Here is a 19544-nt window from a genome sequence, read left to right as displayed (position 1 = left end):
AGTTTCCATGGACAATAAAGATGCCTCATATTCTTTTGTTGTGTCAAGTTGTAGTGGGTATGGGAATGAAGATGTGTGGTCGCTTGTTGTGAAATTGAAACTAAGGATTGTGCTTCTCATCTTATTTAATATGAGATAAAATGTCTTTATATTGAGATTTATTAATTATTTTCATGTTCATCAACTGGTCTAAAATGGCTGATGCTTCATTAAAACAATTGTTATTTCCAGCCTTCTTACTGCCTAACAACAACAACAGTCTATTAACTAATTGCGATGGGTCATTTGGAAGAAAACTAACACCTGAACCAAGGATACTTAAAGCCTGAATAATGTGTTTCTCCTTCTCATTCTTCCTTCTTTTACCAGAAAGAATAACCTTGTAATTTAGAGTGTTCAGCAGATCAATATATACTCTATCATCATTATTTTCCATATCCAATGGCTTATCAATATACTTTGATTCATCCCTCACAGTTGAATCTTGTCTTCCATCTTTTGTGAGAAGAAACATTAATCTCGGAGTTAGTTTAACAGGGGGTTGAGCAGAACCCAAGAACCTTAATTCATCATTAAATATCAATACCTTTTCTTGAAGAAGATGAAATATTGCTGGTTGTTCTGTTGGAATGAGTCCTGCTTTGGTTTTTGAATCCGCTGAATATTCATTGTTTTGAACAGCATTCACAATATAATCAGGGGGTTGATTAATCTCTTCCAGTTGTTGAAATAATTCTTCATCATGATATTCTAATTCTCCAATATGCTCTAATTCTTCCTCCGTCATTTGACTGAAATCTTTTAACATTTGAAGCTTTCTGGGAGTATATTCTACTGTGGGAACTGTGGAAACATCTTTCATTTTTTCTTGGGAAGTTTTTAAAAGTGGTTTAAAAAATTTCTCTTGTTTTCTTTCAAATGCTTCTTCGCCCGTTAGTTTCTGTCTGCGTTTCTTCTTTATGTCTTCCTGTTGTTTTACAACTTTTGAAACCAACTCTTGATGTTCCTTAAATCTTCTTGCTCTTTCTTTTGCATCCATTTATTTATTGTAAAATATCATTTAATGAATTGTAAAGATCAACAGGGAAATTTTCCTTTTCTTCATCATTCAAGTAGATGTGTTCAAATAAATCCTTTTCTTTAAATATTTCATCAAATTCTTTATTAACATTAATGCGAGTTGTAATTTCTTCTTCACGAATACTTGCATCTCTGCTTTTCATACGTTTGCGTTGAGTTTCTTCATCAACATCAAAACCGAATGATAAAATCTTCACTCCACTCAGATGTTTAATAATTTGTCTCGTTCCTTCTGGATTAGTTTCTAATCTCCCAACACCACCAGATTTTAGTTTCCTTAACTCACTCTTGCAATGTGAATATTTTGTTGTACCAAGAGAAACCTCCTCAAACATTTGGCCTTCATTCCTCAATCGCATATGTTCCTCCACTGAAATATAGTGATAATCTTCACCTTTTACTTCTCGAGGTCTTATTGCTCTAGTTGTTGTTGATACAATGCGTATCACGGGGTGTTCTTTAAGTAAATTTACAATATTCTCATTTGTACTACACAAGAACCTTGATTTATGAAAGTTTTTTCCAGAAGCAGATTTACCCACAAGATTTATAATAATAGTTGTCATTTATATATGTAATTGTTTATAAAACAAAAAATATATCCCTTAATATCTCATCTTGTTTCACAACAATATATTTATATTTTTCAGTCGTGTGCTTCATGTAATCCTCAAATTTCTTTTTACTACATAATGTAGAACAATTATCTCTCCAAAAATTATTGATATCTATTGAATTTAACTTGAATAAAATAAAAGTATTAGCATTGTTTCTGATGGAACGACGAGGAAGTTGAAAGTACGATTGACTAAGATAAATACAATTACAAGAAGAATGCCTCCCTCTTGTGTAGTAGCTGTCCATTACCGTTTGGTTTCTCTCATTAACACAATCATCAAAGATAACGAGGTTCTTTTTTGATTTATCCAAATCTTGGGGAGACGGTATATCATCTGTATTATCACTAAGAATACAAGTTATAGGATTTGATTTCTTTTTACATCGCTGTGTATCACAAAATAGTTGAATCATATCTTCAATGTTATAATCATTTAGGTTTTTTTGGCGTTTAAATAAACCGATTATATCTTCTTTTTGAAGACCAGCATTAAAACCTTGTGAGAGTAGTTGATACTCTGGTTGAAAACTTGACTTTGTGAAAATTATTAAATTATCATAATCTAAAAAGTTGGGAGTGAGGAGCATTTTTAAAAGTAAGCAGGTTTTTCCACATCCACTTGAACCAACTATTAGACATCTTAATGAATTTGGGAGATTTTTATGGTTGTTAAATTTTATCTTATTTTCCCAAATAGGTAAAAAATCATTCATTTATATATTTGAAAAACAGGTTATTTAATTTATTATTAGCTTTTTTAGAAACTCTATATTTTATCCTAAGTTCAGGTTTAATTTCAAGATAATCCATTATTTTATTTATACAATATCTTGTGTTGATATTTCCCTGAAAATTACATCCATGAATAATATACAACAACAATCCTTTGAACATTTCTCTTATACGTTCAGTTTCTTCCCTTGTAAGGAAAGGTGTGTTATCACCCTCATACTTTACATTCATTTCTCTAATCAATCTTGTAAAGTAATTCATTTTTGGTGTAAATCTAAAAGAATTATTTTCCTTTTTATATTTTTTGTTATCATTAATTAGAAGATAATCACAGAATATACATTGTTTATAGGCTTTTGACTCTGTGTTTAATCCCCGTCTTTCACACGCAGGACAATTCTCAAATTTGTCATATGGAGAATCAGGAAAGTCTAGCATATTTATAAAGTAAAACTTTACTTAAACTGAAATTCATCTATACTTTCAGTTGTATATTACCATCGATATCGATATACTTTTTTTCATTATCAGATTCAACTACAAAATTTGTTATATTAAAGGTAATTTTAAAATGATCGTTAATTACTATTGAACGAAATGTCATTTCACCTGATATATTAACATCCTTTATTTCATCAGGATTTATATCTTTAAGGTTGTTGAAAAAAATACAAATTTCTCCTTGCATATTACAGATGGTCTTATCTTTTCTTTCTAAAGCTTCATCCATAAGGTTTTTGTTTTTTGATACTTTTTCTTGTTTCATTGCTTTTTCTAGTTTTGAATATATTACTAGAAGGAGAGGAGAAACTTTTGTTAGAGATACTTTAATTGATGTTCTACCAGGTATACTAAAAGCCCTTCCACTGAAGGAAATTGAAGAACTCATATTATTTACCATAATTGTTTTTATCCAATAGTTGTTATATTTATCTTTGTTCAATTTTACATCCTTGACATATTTCTCAGTATCTTTAACAAATGAAGAGATTGATTGAAACTTGTCTTTTGTGTCTTGAAACATTGTATTTATTAAGTGAAAAAGTTGGAGGATAAAATGGTTTTAAGCACAGATTCACCTGTAAAATAAACGAAATTTTCATCAAGAAAATTTTAGTTTAAGCAAAGATTTATTATATAAATATGGTGAATACAACATACTGCGATGTTTGTAATCACGAATATAAACATTATAGAAAACACCTCCGAACCAACAAACACACATTTAATCTATTTCATAAAATATCTCCTCTTGAGTTGGAAAGAAAACATTGTGATATCTGTTCAAAGGATGTTTTGAAGAGTAGTTATAATAAACATCTTCAATCACAAAAACACAAGAAAAATGAGTTTAAAGTAAAGGGAGACTATTATATTGAAAACACTGATGGGGCATTTAAAGGGCATATAAAAATAAGGATTTTTCAATTTGGAGAACCCGGTCCATCATCAATAGCTGAATCAATTGAAATAGTGAAACCCGATGTTGAAAAATTTATTAAAAAGACATTAAAAGAAATGAAAACTTTAAAGTTTTATATGGGGGTGAAAATGAATATGAAAAGACAAGATGAAGAACAAACTCCTTATATGAGAACAGATCTTCATTTTATAACATCATTTCAAGATTTTTTGAATAGTGGGGTTTATGAAGAACTATCAAGACAAGAGGAGGATGTTGATAATACAGTGGTAGGAAGTGGATTCAATATTTAAAAAATCATCTTTTTAGATATACACATTCTAAAATCAAACCCTCTTAAAGCTTCTTCTTATATTGAATTACCAAAAGAAATAAAATGAAAGAAGGCAGTTGTTAATATTAAGAATAATGATAATGAATGTTTTCTCTGGTCTGTTCTTGCTCACTTACATCCACCAAAATGTAATTCAGAAAGAGTAAAACAATATATGAAATATGAGAATACCTTGGACATTAAAGATTTTAATTTCCCAATGCCACTAACAGATATTCCTAAATTTGAGAAAAAGAATAATCTTTCTATTAATGTATATGGATTAACGGATACAAACAAAGATCAAATATTAAAAATTTCAAACAACTATAAAAATGAGGAAACACACATTGATCTTTTATATTTTAGTGTTGGAAAGAATTCACATTACACATACATCAATAATTTATCAAGATTAATCTCTTCTCAGGTATTCAGAACAGCAAACAAAATATATCCTTGTAAGCAATGTCTTAATTCATTTCATACAAAAGAACGATTAGAACAACATTCAAAATATTGTAGTAATCATAAATCAGCTGTAATTACAATGCCTAAACCTGGTGAAAAGATTTCTTTTGAAGATTATAATAAATCTATCATGCACCCATTTGTGATATACGCTGATTTTGAGTCTATCCTTAAAAAGATTAATACTGCTTCTCCTAATCCAAAAGAATCATATACAAATAAATATCAAAAACATATTCCTTGTGGTTTCTGTTATTATATCAAATCATCTGTTGGAGAAAAGTATAACAAACTTGAACATTATCGTGGAAAAAAAGCTTCACAAGAGTTTGTAAAACGATTAGAAAAGGATTGTATAAGACTCACTAAATTAATGAAAGAAACAAATGAACCGATGAAATTAACCAAAGAAGAAAAATTAGAATTTAGAAAGAACAATATCTCATATTTGTGAGGGGGAAATTAAGGAGTCTAAACTTAGGGATCATTGTCATCTTACTGGTAAATATAGAGGTCCCGCTCATTCCTGTTGTAATCTTAATTATAAATTACCTTCTTTTATTCCAGTCTTTCTTCACAACAGCGCCAACTATGATACACATATATTTATAAATGAACTTTCAAAAACACCAGGGAATATTTCTGCCATAACAAACACAAGTCAAAAGTATATTTCATTTACAAAAATGATATTCACAAAACCTATAACTCGTATTCGGTTTCTTGATTCTTACAAGTTTATGGGAACACCACTAGCCTACCTCGCATCAAATCTAAGCTCCATGGACTCTTTTCCAAATCTTAATTCATTCTTTCCAAAAGAGGAAATTCTCACTAAAGAGGAAATTCAGATTAAAGAGAGAATTCAAAGTAAAGAGGAAATTCTAATTAATGAGGAAATTAATGAAGAAATTCTAACTGAAGATGAAAATCTAATTATAAAGAAAATTCGAACAATGAATGAAATTCTAACTAAAGAGGAAATTCTGATTAAAGATGAAATTCTGATTGAAGAAGGAATTCTTACGAGAGAGGAAATTCAAACAAGGAATGAAATTTAAAGTAAAGAGAAAATTCTTACAAGTAAGGGAATTTATCCTTATGATTATATGGATTCATTTATGAGATTTAAAGAAACACAACTTCCATCAAAAGAAAGTTTCTATAATAACCTTTATGAAGAAGAGATAAGTGATAAGGAATATAAACACGCACAAGTAATATGGAAATTATTTAAGATAAAGAACCTTGGAGAATATCATGATTTATATCTAAAAACAGATGTTTTATTGTTAGCTGATGTGTTTGAAGGTTTTAGATCACTCTGTCATAATAAAAATTGTTATGGATTAGACCCTGCCCACTATTTCACAGCTCCTGGTTTAGCTTGGAGTGCAATGTTGAAAATGACAAAACAAGATATAGATTTAATCAGTGATGTTGATATGCTTTTGATGATTGAGAAGTCTAAGAGAGGTGGAATATCACAAGTATGTTCAAAAAGATATGCTAAAGCAAATAATAAATATCTTCCAAATTATGATAGTGAAAAAGATAGTAATTATTTGATGTATTTTGATGCTAATAATTTGTATGGATGGGCAATGTCTCAATCTCTGCCTTATGGTAAATTAGAGTGGGTGGAAGAAAAGGATTATGAAAAGGCTTTGATGAATATTGTTATTTCTTCTCAAGAGGAATTGAATGACAAAGAAGAAGGTTATTATTTTGAAGTTGATTTGAGGTACCCAAGTGATCTTCATAATAAGCATAAAGATCTTCCTTTTGCATGTGAGAAAGAAACCCCAAAGAAAGAATGGTTAAGTGATTATCATAAAAGTTTTAATATTAAAGGTAAATCAACAGAAAAGTTATTAACAACATTCTATGATAAAGAGGGATATGTTTTGCATCAGAGAAGCTTAAAACAGTTTTTGAGAGAAGGATTGAGAGTAGCTAAAATTCATAGAGTTTTAAAATTTAAACAAAGTCCTTGGGTGAAAAAGTATATTCAATTCAATACAGATATGAGAGCAAATACAAAAGTAAAATTTGAAGGGGACTTTTATAAATTAATGAATAATGCTGTATTTGGAAAGACTATGGAAAATGTTAGAAACAGGCAAAACATTAGATTCGCAACATCTTGGAAAGAAGCTTCGAGATTGATAAATAAACCAAGTTTTGAGAGAGAAGAGGTTTTTTCAGAGAACTTTTCTGCAATTCATATGAAAAAGGAAAGTATTGTAATGGATAAACCAATTTATATTGGAACAGCAGTTCTTGATTTATCAAAGATATTGATGTATGATTATTTGTATAATGACTTAAAGAAAGAGTATGGTGAAAATGTTTCATTGTTGTATATGGACACTGATAGTTTTATCCTAGATATAAAAACTGATGATGTTTATGAAGATATGAAGAAAAATATTGGAGTATATGATACAAGTAATTTCAGCAAGAAGAGTGAGTTATTTTCCAAAAAGAATGAAAAGGTTATTGGTAAGTTTAAGGATGAGTTGGGTGGAAAAGTAATGAGTGAGTTTATTGGATTGAGAGCAAAGGCATATGCTTATAAGTATGGTGATCAGATTGATGAGGTTAAAGGGAATAAAGAAATATGTAATAAAGAAATCAATAACTTTTAGAAATTATTATAATTGTTTGATGAATAAGAAAGAAGAATATAGGAAAATGAATACAATAAGAAGTTATAAACATAACATATATAGTGAAGACGTAAATAAAAAGACATTAGGAGCCTTTGATGATCAGAGATTTATTTTAGATAATGGAATAGATTGTGTTCCATATGGATATTGTATGATAGAGTGAATAGAATAGATTGTGTTTTAACGATGGGAAGATGGGTTAGGGTTTTTTAAGGGCTACCGCCGCATTTTTTCGCAATATATAAATGGTTAAACCAAGTATTAATTAAACTAAAGAGTGGAGAAAATCTCAGTCTTGGTATATAAATGGAAAACATAATGAATGTGAAAAATATCAAATAAGTCTTATTGAAAAAATAACTAAAACAAAGGTAAATAAAACAAATAAGCGAATCAATTTAAAAACTAGTAAGTTAGAGGATGTAAAGAAAAAAATGAATATCCTTGAATGGACTGAAAACTTTGATGGTTATCAATTGAACAATGAAAAAACAATTTACTATAATCTCAAAATGATATGTGGCTCAGGAGGTGGTCAAACAAGAGCATTAAGAGAAGTTTATCATTTCGTAATGGCACAAAAGGGGTATCTTAAAAAATATAAAGATTCAAATGTTTTGTTTGTCAATATTTTAGATGGGGATTATTGTGCAAAGAAAATTAAACTATTGAAGGAATTTGAGAATGAACAAATCTTTATAGGTTCAATGAGTGAGCTGATCAACCTCCAGCTTAAAAGGGGAGACAAATAAATATACCTTGGGATAGCCTGGTTATATATATATATATATATATATATATATATATATATATATATATATATATATATATATATATATATATATATATATATATATATATATATATATATATATATATATATATATATATATATATACAAAGCCTGGTGTTGGCTTAGTGGTTAGGGTGGCGGCTTGGGATCCCAGTGTCCCGAGTTCGAATCCCGCTCAGCTGCTGAATTAACACCAGGGGGTTGACTCAGCCTGTCATCCTTCCGAGGTCAGCGAAATGAGTACCAGTATACTGGTCCCGGTGTATGCCACGGTTAGAATAGGTGTACCATATCCCTGTGTTGTAAGAGGCGTCCAGGAAGGGCATCCGACCATAAAACATTGCCTCACAAAAAGCCAAACCCCTGCACAGCAGGGAAAAACGGATAAAAAGGGGGTTTATTTTTAGGGAAAAAAAAAGGGAATCGCTGAAAATCCCCCATTCATTTACATGGGGAAAAGTGAGCTAGAACCAGGATATTCACCCTACTACTGTTCACAAGCAAACAAACAAACGGAAAGGGGTGAAAACAGTAACCTCCATCCATCTTCGAAGATGACAGAGGTTAAAAATATCAAGGCCAAATTTTCCAACCAGTCTCCTTCCTCTAAGATATGGTGGTGCCTTGTCAAGTCTGTCTCCGGTGTATATACTCCACCTTCATCCCATCCCACACCACAAACCAAATTACTACAGACTCTGACATATATAAAGTTTCGAAAAGTTCACGTTACTATTTAAAGATTATTCCATTTAATGTGTTGTAATTTCGTAAATACACTATTTTCTCTTCATGAACGAGGAGCCTCCATGACAGGTCTCGCTATTGGCTCCATCAAGGCACGTGACGAAATATCGGAAGTTGTTGTTGTTATTGTTATTGTGATCAAAATGCTGATGTTTTGACTTTCTGTAATGAATTTTTAGCCGCGTCGCGTTGCGAACGCTGGCTCTAAGAGAGCTCCGCATTGTTGTTGTTCTTCTTCTTGTTCTTTTTCTTCTTCTTCTTCTTCTGGTGAAGACAAAACCTTTAGGACGTGGCTCTTGGACACATTTGTCCTTGTTTTTATAAAGCATTGCAGTGAAGTCTGATCCAAATAATTTTAAAGCAATATATGTATTTGTATATTGTAATCAGTAAAAAATAGTGTGGTAGATAAAAACATTAGAAAGGAAATAACTTGCACCAAAAACTTTAACATTTTCACGCTCACGCCAGGGGTATCGCTGTAGCTCTCTGTTATTCGAACAGATGAGCTAGAAACGTCATGGGTCACGGTCAGGTATCTGATTAAAGCTGGACGTCTTGGTATCCCGTCATCACTGCCAGCAGTCACAAAGTGGCAGTTCTAATTATGTCTCTTATTAATTACGTAGCACACCAGTACACAAATGCCACGCAAAATACACCACTCAAAAGAAGTCCAGGTGAGGGTCTGCAATCTCTGATTGCTCTTTTTCTTGTTCACGTTATGCTTGCCCCACTGTCAGTTCTACCTTACTCCTCCATGATCCTCCCTCCTGTAAACAATAAAAACCCCACTTCGAGGTTGTTAATAGCAGATATTCTGGCAGCAATGTCGCTCTTTTGCTCCAACAAAGGGTTAACGCCAGAAACACCAGTTTCTTCTTGCACCCCACGGCGGTTAGCATACCTCAATCAATGTTGATTCCATTATTTATTATTATTCCCGCGCTTTCAGAGAAAAGCGGGAATATTGTGATTGTCTCCGTCCGTCCGTCCATCCGTCCGTACATCTGTCTGTCTTACCTTGTAACTCCTACACCGTTTGAAATAGGAAGTTAAAACTTTGGGACATAGTAGATAGATGTATGGGGAAGTGCACAACACTTTCGGATTTTTGATATGACCCCTAGGGGCCGGGCCAGACTGGTTGGGGTCATGGGGGTCGATTAAAAAAAAATTGTCTTATAGATTTTTTTTTGAGTGTATTTACCATTGTACATTGTAAATTATTTTATAAAGAACTTACTTATGTGGCCCCCATGAGTGACAATCAGTCACAGGTTTTACTCTATTTATCTAATTGATTATGAATAATTATAATTAATATTATACACAGTTCATTCCTATGATTAAATTGATGCACAGTTCTATATTGCTGGACAGTGTTAAATTATCTGTTGAATGGCGTTGGTCCCGTCTCGATCGGATGAAATTGAGAAATTGACGTTATCCGGTGACCTTGCCCCGTGACCTTTGACCTTGACCTTGACCTTGATCCCCTTATGGCCATTCCCAAGGATCACGTATGCCAAGTTTCATCTCATTCTATCCAACGGTTTGGCCGTCTATAAAGGACAAACAAACATGAAAAATTGACGTTTTAGTCAATTTATGACATCATAACTCGAAAACCGGAAGTCGGAAGTGAATGTCATCAATGAACTATGTCATTTAATTTTGATTATGTGTCGATGGCGTTGGTCCCGTCTCGATCGGATGAAATTGAGAAATTGAAGTTACCCGGTGACCTTGACCCCTTGACCCCGTGACCTTTAACCTTGAACTTGACCCCCCCATGTCCGTTCTCATGTCCGAAGGATCACTCATGCCAAGTTTCATCTCATTCCATCCAACGGTTCGGCCACCTATAAAGGACAAACAAACATAAAAACCAATGTCACCCGCAGGGTGACCCGTATCTTGCCAAAAGGTGACCACGTGTGACTTCTTTAAGGTCACACTGAGGTGAACAGAGCTGCTATCCACCAGGAGCGACTCCTTGAGGAATATCTGCCTACGAGAGATTTCAATGAGAATCGTTCTAGAGTAACCATGAAAAATATGCTTTTGCTTCATAAGGTCACCAAATGACGTCATAATGTCTCAAGCTTGACATATCTAGAAAGCACTCATCGAGGTGTTCAATTTGAGGTACTACACGATATGGTTCCTAAAACTTGAAAATTTGACCTTGGGGTCAAATATGTTTGACCTTCAGCGCGAACCATGAAGGTCAAGGCCAATCGCCACCAAAAATTAATCAGCTGAGCGCCAGACCATGAACTATATTCCCATGAAGTTTGAAGACTATCCGATCAAAATTACTCAAAAAATAAGGGTTTCGTCGACTCCCCTGATTTGCGACAAAGTGACCTTGACCTTTGACCTTGACCTTCAAAATTTTGTGCACTAAAAGGGACCTCTATAGGCCTCTGATATGCGAAGTTACAAAAATTTCCAATGATAACTGTGCTCTGCAGAATTTTTTATACGTGATAACAGACAAACAAACAGACAAACAAGCAAACAAATAAACAAACAAAAAAAAACATACAAGCTGACTGACATATCTTGCAAAAACTTTGTTTTGGCAAGATAACAAACAAACACACATACATACAAACATATTCTATTTTTTTAGTGTAGTAGATCGTAAGTATTTGGTCATAAAGCACATCAAATATAAAAGAATAGTCAATCCATTTTGCAAGATAAAATTTCACCTTGCGTTAATGGGGCAAAGCAGTGCGCGCGAGAATATGCGATGGTGTGCCATCGACAACGTAGTTCCAGTTAAACCTGGTATTGGTGTGGTGCAGGCGCGATGGGCCAAATGACCTCCTCCTGTGCATTATTTAAAAATAAATAAATAAATAAACAACCACAAAGCCTGAAACGCCACCCAAAATGAGGTTCATCCGCAAGGTAATTGCCCTACAACTTTTTTGAGAAATTTGATTCCAGCAGCTTGTGCATTTCATGTCTCATCTTCTTGTTGAAATTAAAACATTTTGCTTTTTCCTAATTTTTCTTTGAGAATGGAGTCCGATCTCGTAAGATGCTTCACACAAGCCATTTCACATCCCGATCTGTCTTGTCTTTTCAGATAAAGTGATGTGCACCACATTGATTCCTCAGTTGTCATTCAAGGAGATGCCCGAGGGATCTGGTTTTATACAGTACACGACGAGTTACATTTTTGCTAAGCGCTGGATTTATTTTATCGTCTTGTAATGTTGTGAAAAAAGTTGAAGTAATGTCATGTGCAATGGACATGTTTTTATGATATTTGCATGCAGAACTGTTCACTAAGAGTTGTTTACGTGCTTGGAACTTCATTGGGTTTAGCTCTGAGATTCCATAGGGGAGGTAATTTGTGATGGCCTCAGTGGATCACATCAATTATCCATGGTCTGCAAGAATGGGAATTCATTAAGCTCTTATTTTGTGCTCATGTTATTTGTGTAAGAACTGTGACCTTAAGCAGCAGGAATTGTTGAGAATGGGATTGGATTTTGGTGCAATGTGCAGCACCAACAGGTGAAGTATCACCTAAAGTAAGCCACCATGTAAAGGATTATCACTTAAAATCCAATCTACATGCAAATCAGCAAGCACAGGTGTGGTAGAATAATTGCTTTGCAATAGCCCTGTGTTGGGGGAGGAACAACATGGCTGGCCCAAACCTGGAGGAGAGACATTGCCCTCACCATATGGGAAGGGACGGGATGCATTGGACAAGCCCATGGGGAGAAACGGGCAAAATCCTATTGGAACTGGTAGAGTCAGCATATGGGCAAAAGCTGGCAATAAATAATATTAATATATTTTCCCTTACAGGGAACTTCGACACAGGAGGAGGCCATTGGGGCCATCAAAACTTGCACTACAGTTACATGTATATGCTCTATGCTTTTATTATGCTGAGAGTCAAGCAAGGAAGCAGCACATACCGTTTCTGAAGTCTTTGGTATGACTCAACTGGAGATCGAACTACCCACCTCACAGACTCAGAGCAAACGCCTTAACAATTACACCACCAAGTCTTGTGTTGTACTTATGCTTCGGCACCATGAGTGTGTTGTAGAATAGAAACAAGCCGACTTTCAATAAGGCTGTAATTCACCCAATCAAAGCCATACCTGAAATATAAAGAAAATGCACGCAAACATATACAATCCTAATAAAGTAGCAAATTGTACAAAATAACTTTGGACGATTTGCTATGACACACTGAATCACATGAGATTCACATTGAATTTCATCACAAAGAGTGCAACAGAACTTTGTGATGAAATGCAACCATTGGTAGATGCAGAGAGATATACTGTACATAGAGATATAGAGTGATAAAGTACAGATACTGCATTACTTCAAAAAACGAAGAAAAACAACTTTAACATTTCATACAAAAAATAATTACATGCTACACCAGAATAACAAAATGGTTCTCACAAACCTTACAAATTCATTCCAAACATCATTTATCCATAAAATCATTCAGCTGTCCAAAAACTTTTCTAAAAAACTAAATTCAAGTTTTAACCTTGCTCATACAAGAGCACTGAAAAATAAACACAATTACATTGTATTGATGTATGGGTTTACCTTTCAACTTTTCCATTCATAACAGGTATATCCAATACCACCCCCCCCTCCACAACAATCACCCCCACAATACCCACCACCATTCTACACCACCCCTTTCCATCGTCCCCCCATAATCATCATCCCCACAATACCTACCAGCATCCCATCTCATACACCCCTCCCCCCTCCACAATCCACCAACCACTGGGGAGGGACATCGACACCTCACAGACCTGATGTTGGGACACGGCACAGACACAAATCGCATCCAGGAAAAGTGAGAAATGGGACGATCCCATAACATACAAGACACCTGGTCAGCCTGCGACTGCGGGACAAAACATTCATCAACCATTTTGGTCGCGGTGTCCGACTGTGCCTGGGTCAGGCAATGATGGTTATTTCTGCTCAAGTAATATATTAACTAATTATCAATTAATACAAAATCTCTCCTTCATAAACTGTTAATTTAACAAAAAAAAATTTAAAATCAAACTTTAGAATTACCCTTTTCAACACAGTAGAATAACCCTTTAGAATTACACTGCAGAATTACCCTCTACAATTACCCTTTAGAAGAACCCTTTCGAAGAACCCTTCGCAATGCTTTGGAATAACCCTTTAAAATAATCCTCGAGAATAACCCTTTACAACACTTTAGAATTACCCGTTACAACCCTTTAGGATCACTCTTTACAACCCTTTAGCATTACCCTTTAGAATTACCCTTTAGAAGAACCCTTTAGAATTACCTTTTGGAATTACCCTTTTGAAAAACCCTTTAGAATTACCCTTTACAACCCTTTAGAATTACCCTTTACAACCATTTAGAATAACCCTCCAAAATAACCCTCCAGCATAACCCTTTAGAACACTTCAGAATAACCCTTTAGAATACTTCAGAATAACCCTTTGGAATACCCTTTAGAAAAACCCTTTAGAAAAACCCTTTAGAATTACCCTTTACAACCCTTTAGAATAAACCTCCAAAATATCCCTTTAGAATAACCCTCCAAAATAACCCTTTAGAATAACCCTCCAAAATAAACCTCCAGAATAACCCTTTAGAACACTTCAGAATAACCCTTCAGAATAACCCTTTAGAATAACCCATGAGGAACAAAAGAATAACACTTTGGAATCACCCTTCAGAAAAACCCTTTAGAAACCCCTTTAGAATAACCCTCCAGAATAACCCTTTAGAATAACCCTTTACAACCCTTTAGAATTACCCTTTAGAATAACACTTTGGAATAACCCTTTAGAAAAACCCTTTAGAAAACCCCTTAAGAATAACCCTTTAGAATTACCCTTTAGAATAACCCTTTACAACCCTTTAGAATTACCTTTAGAATAACCCTTTAGAGCAACATTTTGGAATAACCCTTTAGAAAAACCCTTTAGAAACCCCCTTTAGAATAACCCTTTAGAATTACCCTATAGAATAACCCTTTAGAATAACACTTTGGAATAACCCTTTAGAAAAACCCTTTTGAAAACCCCTTTAGAAAAACCCTTTGGAAAACCCCTTTAGAATAACCCTTTAGAATAACCCTTTACAACCCTTTAGAATAACCCTTTAAATTAACACTTTGGAATAACCCTTTATAAAAACCCTTTAGAAAACCCCTTTAGAATAACACTTTGGAATAACCCTTTAGAATAACCCTTTAGAATAACCCTTTAGAATAACCCTTTAGAATTACCCTTTAGAATAACCCTTTAAAAAACCCCTTCAGAATAACACTTTGGAATACCCTTTAGAATAACCCTCCAAAATAACCCTTTAGAATAACCCTCCAAAATAACCCTTTAGAATAACCCTCCAAAATAACCCTCCAGCATAACCCTTTATAACACTTCAGAATAACCCTTTAGAATAACCCTTTGGAATACCCTTGAGAAAAACCCTTTTGAAAAACCCTTTAGAATTACCCTTTACAACCCTTTAGAATAACCCTCCAAAATAACCCTTTAGAATAACCCTCCAAAATAAACCTCCAGAATTACCCTTTAGAACACTTCAGAATAACCCTTCAGAATAACCCTTTAGATTAACACTTTGGAATAACCCTTCAGAAAAACCCTTTAGAAAACCCCATTAGAATAACCCTCCAGAATAACCCTTTAGAATAACCCTTTACTACCCTTTAGAATAACCCTTTAGAATAACCCTTTAGAATTACCCTTTAGAATAACCCTTTACAATTACCCTTTGACGGACGGACGAATGGAAGGAAGGACGTTGCCAAATATTGAAGTGGTTTTACCGCTTAAGAATTTAATTTTGGTTTCTTCACATTTAAGAGAACTGTTATATGGTTCATTGATGTGCATACGATTTTTACCCTTGCTGAAAGAGAGGGTGTTGCCTTTGGGTCCGTTTGTTTGTTTGTCTGTTTGTTTGTTTGTTTGTCCGCACAGAACCTTCGTGTTTTTCTCCACAACCGCTTGTTGGATTGAGACGAAGTTTTCACCATTGGTGCGATGACTCATGTGGAATGTTGTACTGATAATTATGATGTCATAGGTCACGTGGTGTGGCAGCCATGTTGGAAGAACAGAAAAATTTTGGACCTCTGTATCTCTGAAACCACACCATGGAAAAATTGAAATGGCATGCAGCAAGTACTCCTCATGGGGAATGAATGTGATTTTTTAATGATATCATAAGTGCCTTTGTTATGACGTCATAATTGCATATGTAGAACGCTACATCCGATCAGTATGAAAATTTTCGAGGGTCATTTAGGGATAAAATGGTCAACAAAATGTTTTTTGATGACATCATTGGTCACGTGATGTGGCAGCCATATTGTTTTTTTTTTTTTAAACCTTCAAAAATCTTCTTTTCTGAAATGGCTGAACAGATCCAGGCAAAACATTACACATATGACCGCCTATCCATGAGGAACAAAAGGTTCACACAAATGACATCATAGGTCACATGGTTTGGCAGCCATATTGGATTTATCCGAAACCATATATAAATATTCTTCTCCAGAACAGCTGAGCAGATTGAGGGGAAACCACAAAAATATTCCCCAAGGCATGCATGTACAAGGAATAATTTTACATGTACAAGGAATAATAGTTACTAAGGAATAATTGATCATTTACATGGTTTAGTAGCCTTATTGGATTGAAGAAAAATATTAAATTATGTTTTCTCTGGAATTGCTTAATCAATCGACGTGAAAACTTCACAATTGTAATCCAGTTGTGATGGGGAATACGTGTTTTAAATTTCAACTTGATTGGACACATTGTCTAGCAGCCAGAATTATTTAATGTTTTGATATGGGTTTTTTTTTTGTTTTTTTTTGTTGAATAAATCTCACTTGGCTGTGCCTGGTTGGGTTTGAGGGTCGAGGAGTAGCAGCTGAAATGTGAATCCTATCCAGGTTCCTCATGATGACTTCATTATCTTGCCAAAATGAAGTTTTTGCAAGATCTGTTACTTCGTAAGTTTTTTTGTTTGTTTGTTTGTCTGTAATCATTGGATTTTTCACCTTTATATCACTCTGTAGAGCACAATTCTCATCGAAAACTCTTGTGGGTACACATGTCGTAGTATTATTACAATACCCTTCAGCACACATAAAGGTCAAGGTCAAAGGTCAAGGTCACTTTGCGGTAAATCATGGAGGTTGACGAAACCTTTATTTTTTGAGTAATTTTAATCGAATCATGTCCAAACTTTATGGGAATGTCGTATATGGTCTGGCGCTCAGCTGCTTAGTTTTTGGTGGCGATTGGACTTGACCTTCATGGTTAGCGCCTGAGGTCAAACATATTTGACCCCAAGGTCAAATTTTCAAGTTTTAGGAACCATATCGTGTAGTACCTCAAATTGAACACCTCGATGAGTGCTTTCTAGATATGTCAAGCTTGAGACATTATGACGTCATTTGGTGGCATTATGAGGCAAACGCATATTTTTCATGGTTACTCTGTAGAACGATTCTCATCGGAATCTCTCGTAGGCAGATATTCCTCAAGGAGTCGCTCATGGTGGATAGCAGCTCTGTTCACCTCAGTGTGACCTTAAAGAAGTCACACGTGGTCACCTTTTGGCAAGATACGGGTCACCCTGCAGGTGACATTGGTTTTTTCTTTTATTTTTGCTTGTTTGGGTTATATCTGATTCCTCCAATGCAGTACTGTACCTATTTGGTCTTCCATTTGATATGAATTGAATTTATTTTAATCCCATTCAGAATTCAATTGAATAATCATTAAATTTGTCATGGGTCAAAGTCAGATGTCCGATCAAATCAGGGTTACATCAAAGCGGGACGTCTTGGTACCCGGTCATCATCGCAGTTATAAAGTGGCAGTTCTAATTGTGTCTCTTATTAATTACATAACACACCAGTACACAAATTCCACACAAAAATACACAAACATCACACACCACACACCACACAAACCAAGTCCTGGTGAGGGTCTGCAATCTCTAATTGTTCTTTTTCTTGTTCCCATTATTGTACGTAGTATGCTCATTGTTTAATAATGGAGTTTTATTTTTCTACAATTGGTCTAATCCTTGCTGTGTGTACATCTCGACTTCAAGAATGATCACGATGTGGGTAAATTGAATGATCGTTAATTGTGAGAGTGACACTTCTCAGCCATTATTGTAATAGGATCACAGAGTTCATTTGTCTGACCATTGGGATGATGGAACATCCTTGAGATGGCAAAAATTAATCACTGGGGTGCTGCCCCATCCTGGATCATGACAACAATCCTCGTGTGCTAAATACTATCTCGTTTTTTTGAAACTTTTGGTTTCATATCAATTTCTGAAAATCATTGAAGTGTTACAAGAATCTTTTTCTCTCTCAAAAAAATGAAGGAATTATCAAAGTTTTCACATGTGTTGTCACAATACCTCCAGGTCACTAAATTATGTTCTGCATTTTGTTCAAGAAAAGGGGGGGGGGTTTAAAGTAAATTGAGAATTTTTTTCATAAATACAATTCAAACAATAAAAAATAAATGGTGCTTCACCGTGTCTTCGAATCAATCTTGGCACGTATGGCTTTTCATCACTTTTTCACAAGTAATGAAAAACCTTAAAAAACGAGGAGCTGGTACTCTATGTTTCCCACCTTTTGGGTGGTATGAGGAATAGATCTGTGCAATATGAAAACTAAATCTTGAACTGTTTTTTAAACATCACTTACACAAGCCAAGTTACTGAGATGGTTGCCAATCAACATGCCAAATCAATCAATTGGCTAACATGCCAAGTTACTGAGTTACTGAGATTTCAGCCAATCACAGCTATTATCTAATCAGGTTGAGATAATGTCGTGAGAAATAGATAGCCATAAGATGAAAGCATTTTGTTCAACGGTTTTTGTAATATCTCGAACACAAAAATACAGGGACGGATGATTGGTTGGTCAGTCTGTTGGTCAGTCGGATGGAGTTCATTTTAAAGTCCCCCATCTCCGACATTCTCGGAGGGGCGGGGGGAAAAATGTAAAAGTATGTCGGCATGAGCCCACTCCTATAAGGCTGATTGACAAGTGTTGTCCCACCCACTTCTCCTGGGTCCTCATTGCCCGATGTGTACACAAGTGTTGGGATTTGTACCTTTTTCTGAAATGCTTTGTTTATTCCCAACTCAATTCACTCGCCTGCAGTTAATTAAAATATATTCCTGCTTGGGACATTGTGTGTGAGATAAGGAAGGTTTAACCTTGAGTGATTCAAGGGAGCATTGTGTAGCAGGATCTGGGAGGAAAACCTCTGATCTTGCTTATCGGTTTGATATATATATTGCCAGGACATAAGCCAGATGGTAATCCAGCTGGTCCTGGGTTGAAGGAAAGGACAATTGTGTAATGGCATTTGTTAAAGATAAAACTGACTATATAAGAGAGTAACTCAACCGATTCTGGCAGAGCGGCACTCTCCGGTTTCCTCAATTGCTTAATTGGTGTTCATGGTGTCTGCTCTCCATGCGCACGTATGATAGATAATAAACAGTTTTCTCTCAAGTACATAAATCTTCGAGTCTTCGTGTCTCTCAAGTCTTCGTGCCTTGGTGAAGGGTGATCGACGCTCCAACACAAGCAGCTCTGCTT

At 34.7% G+C, this 19544-nt stretch overlaps 1 long non-coding RNA gene across 1 annotated transcript in view; it reads left to right on the top strand.

Annotated features, from left to right (window-relative positions):
• The window catches only part of LOC147016513 (uncharacterized), a 45003-nt gene that overhangs the window by 24066 nt on the left and 1393 nt on the right, over positions 1-19544 (top strand). The window lies entirely within an intron of this gene.

The sequence above is a fragment of the Eptatretus burgeri genome, chromosome 11 (genome assembly GCF_056783735.1).
Source record: "Eptatretus burgeri isolate ZD-2024b chromosome 11, Ebu_testis_v1, whole genome shotgun sequence".
Taxonomy (NCBI): Eukaryota; Metazoa; Chordata; class Myxini; order Myxiniformes; family Myxinidae; genus Eptatretus; species Eptatretus burgeri.
This window is presented reverse-complemented; position numbering and strand designations above follow the sequence as displayed.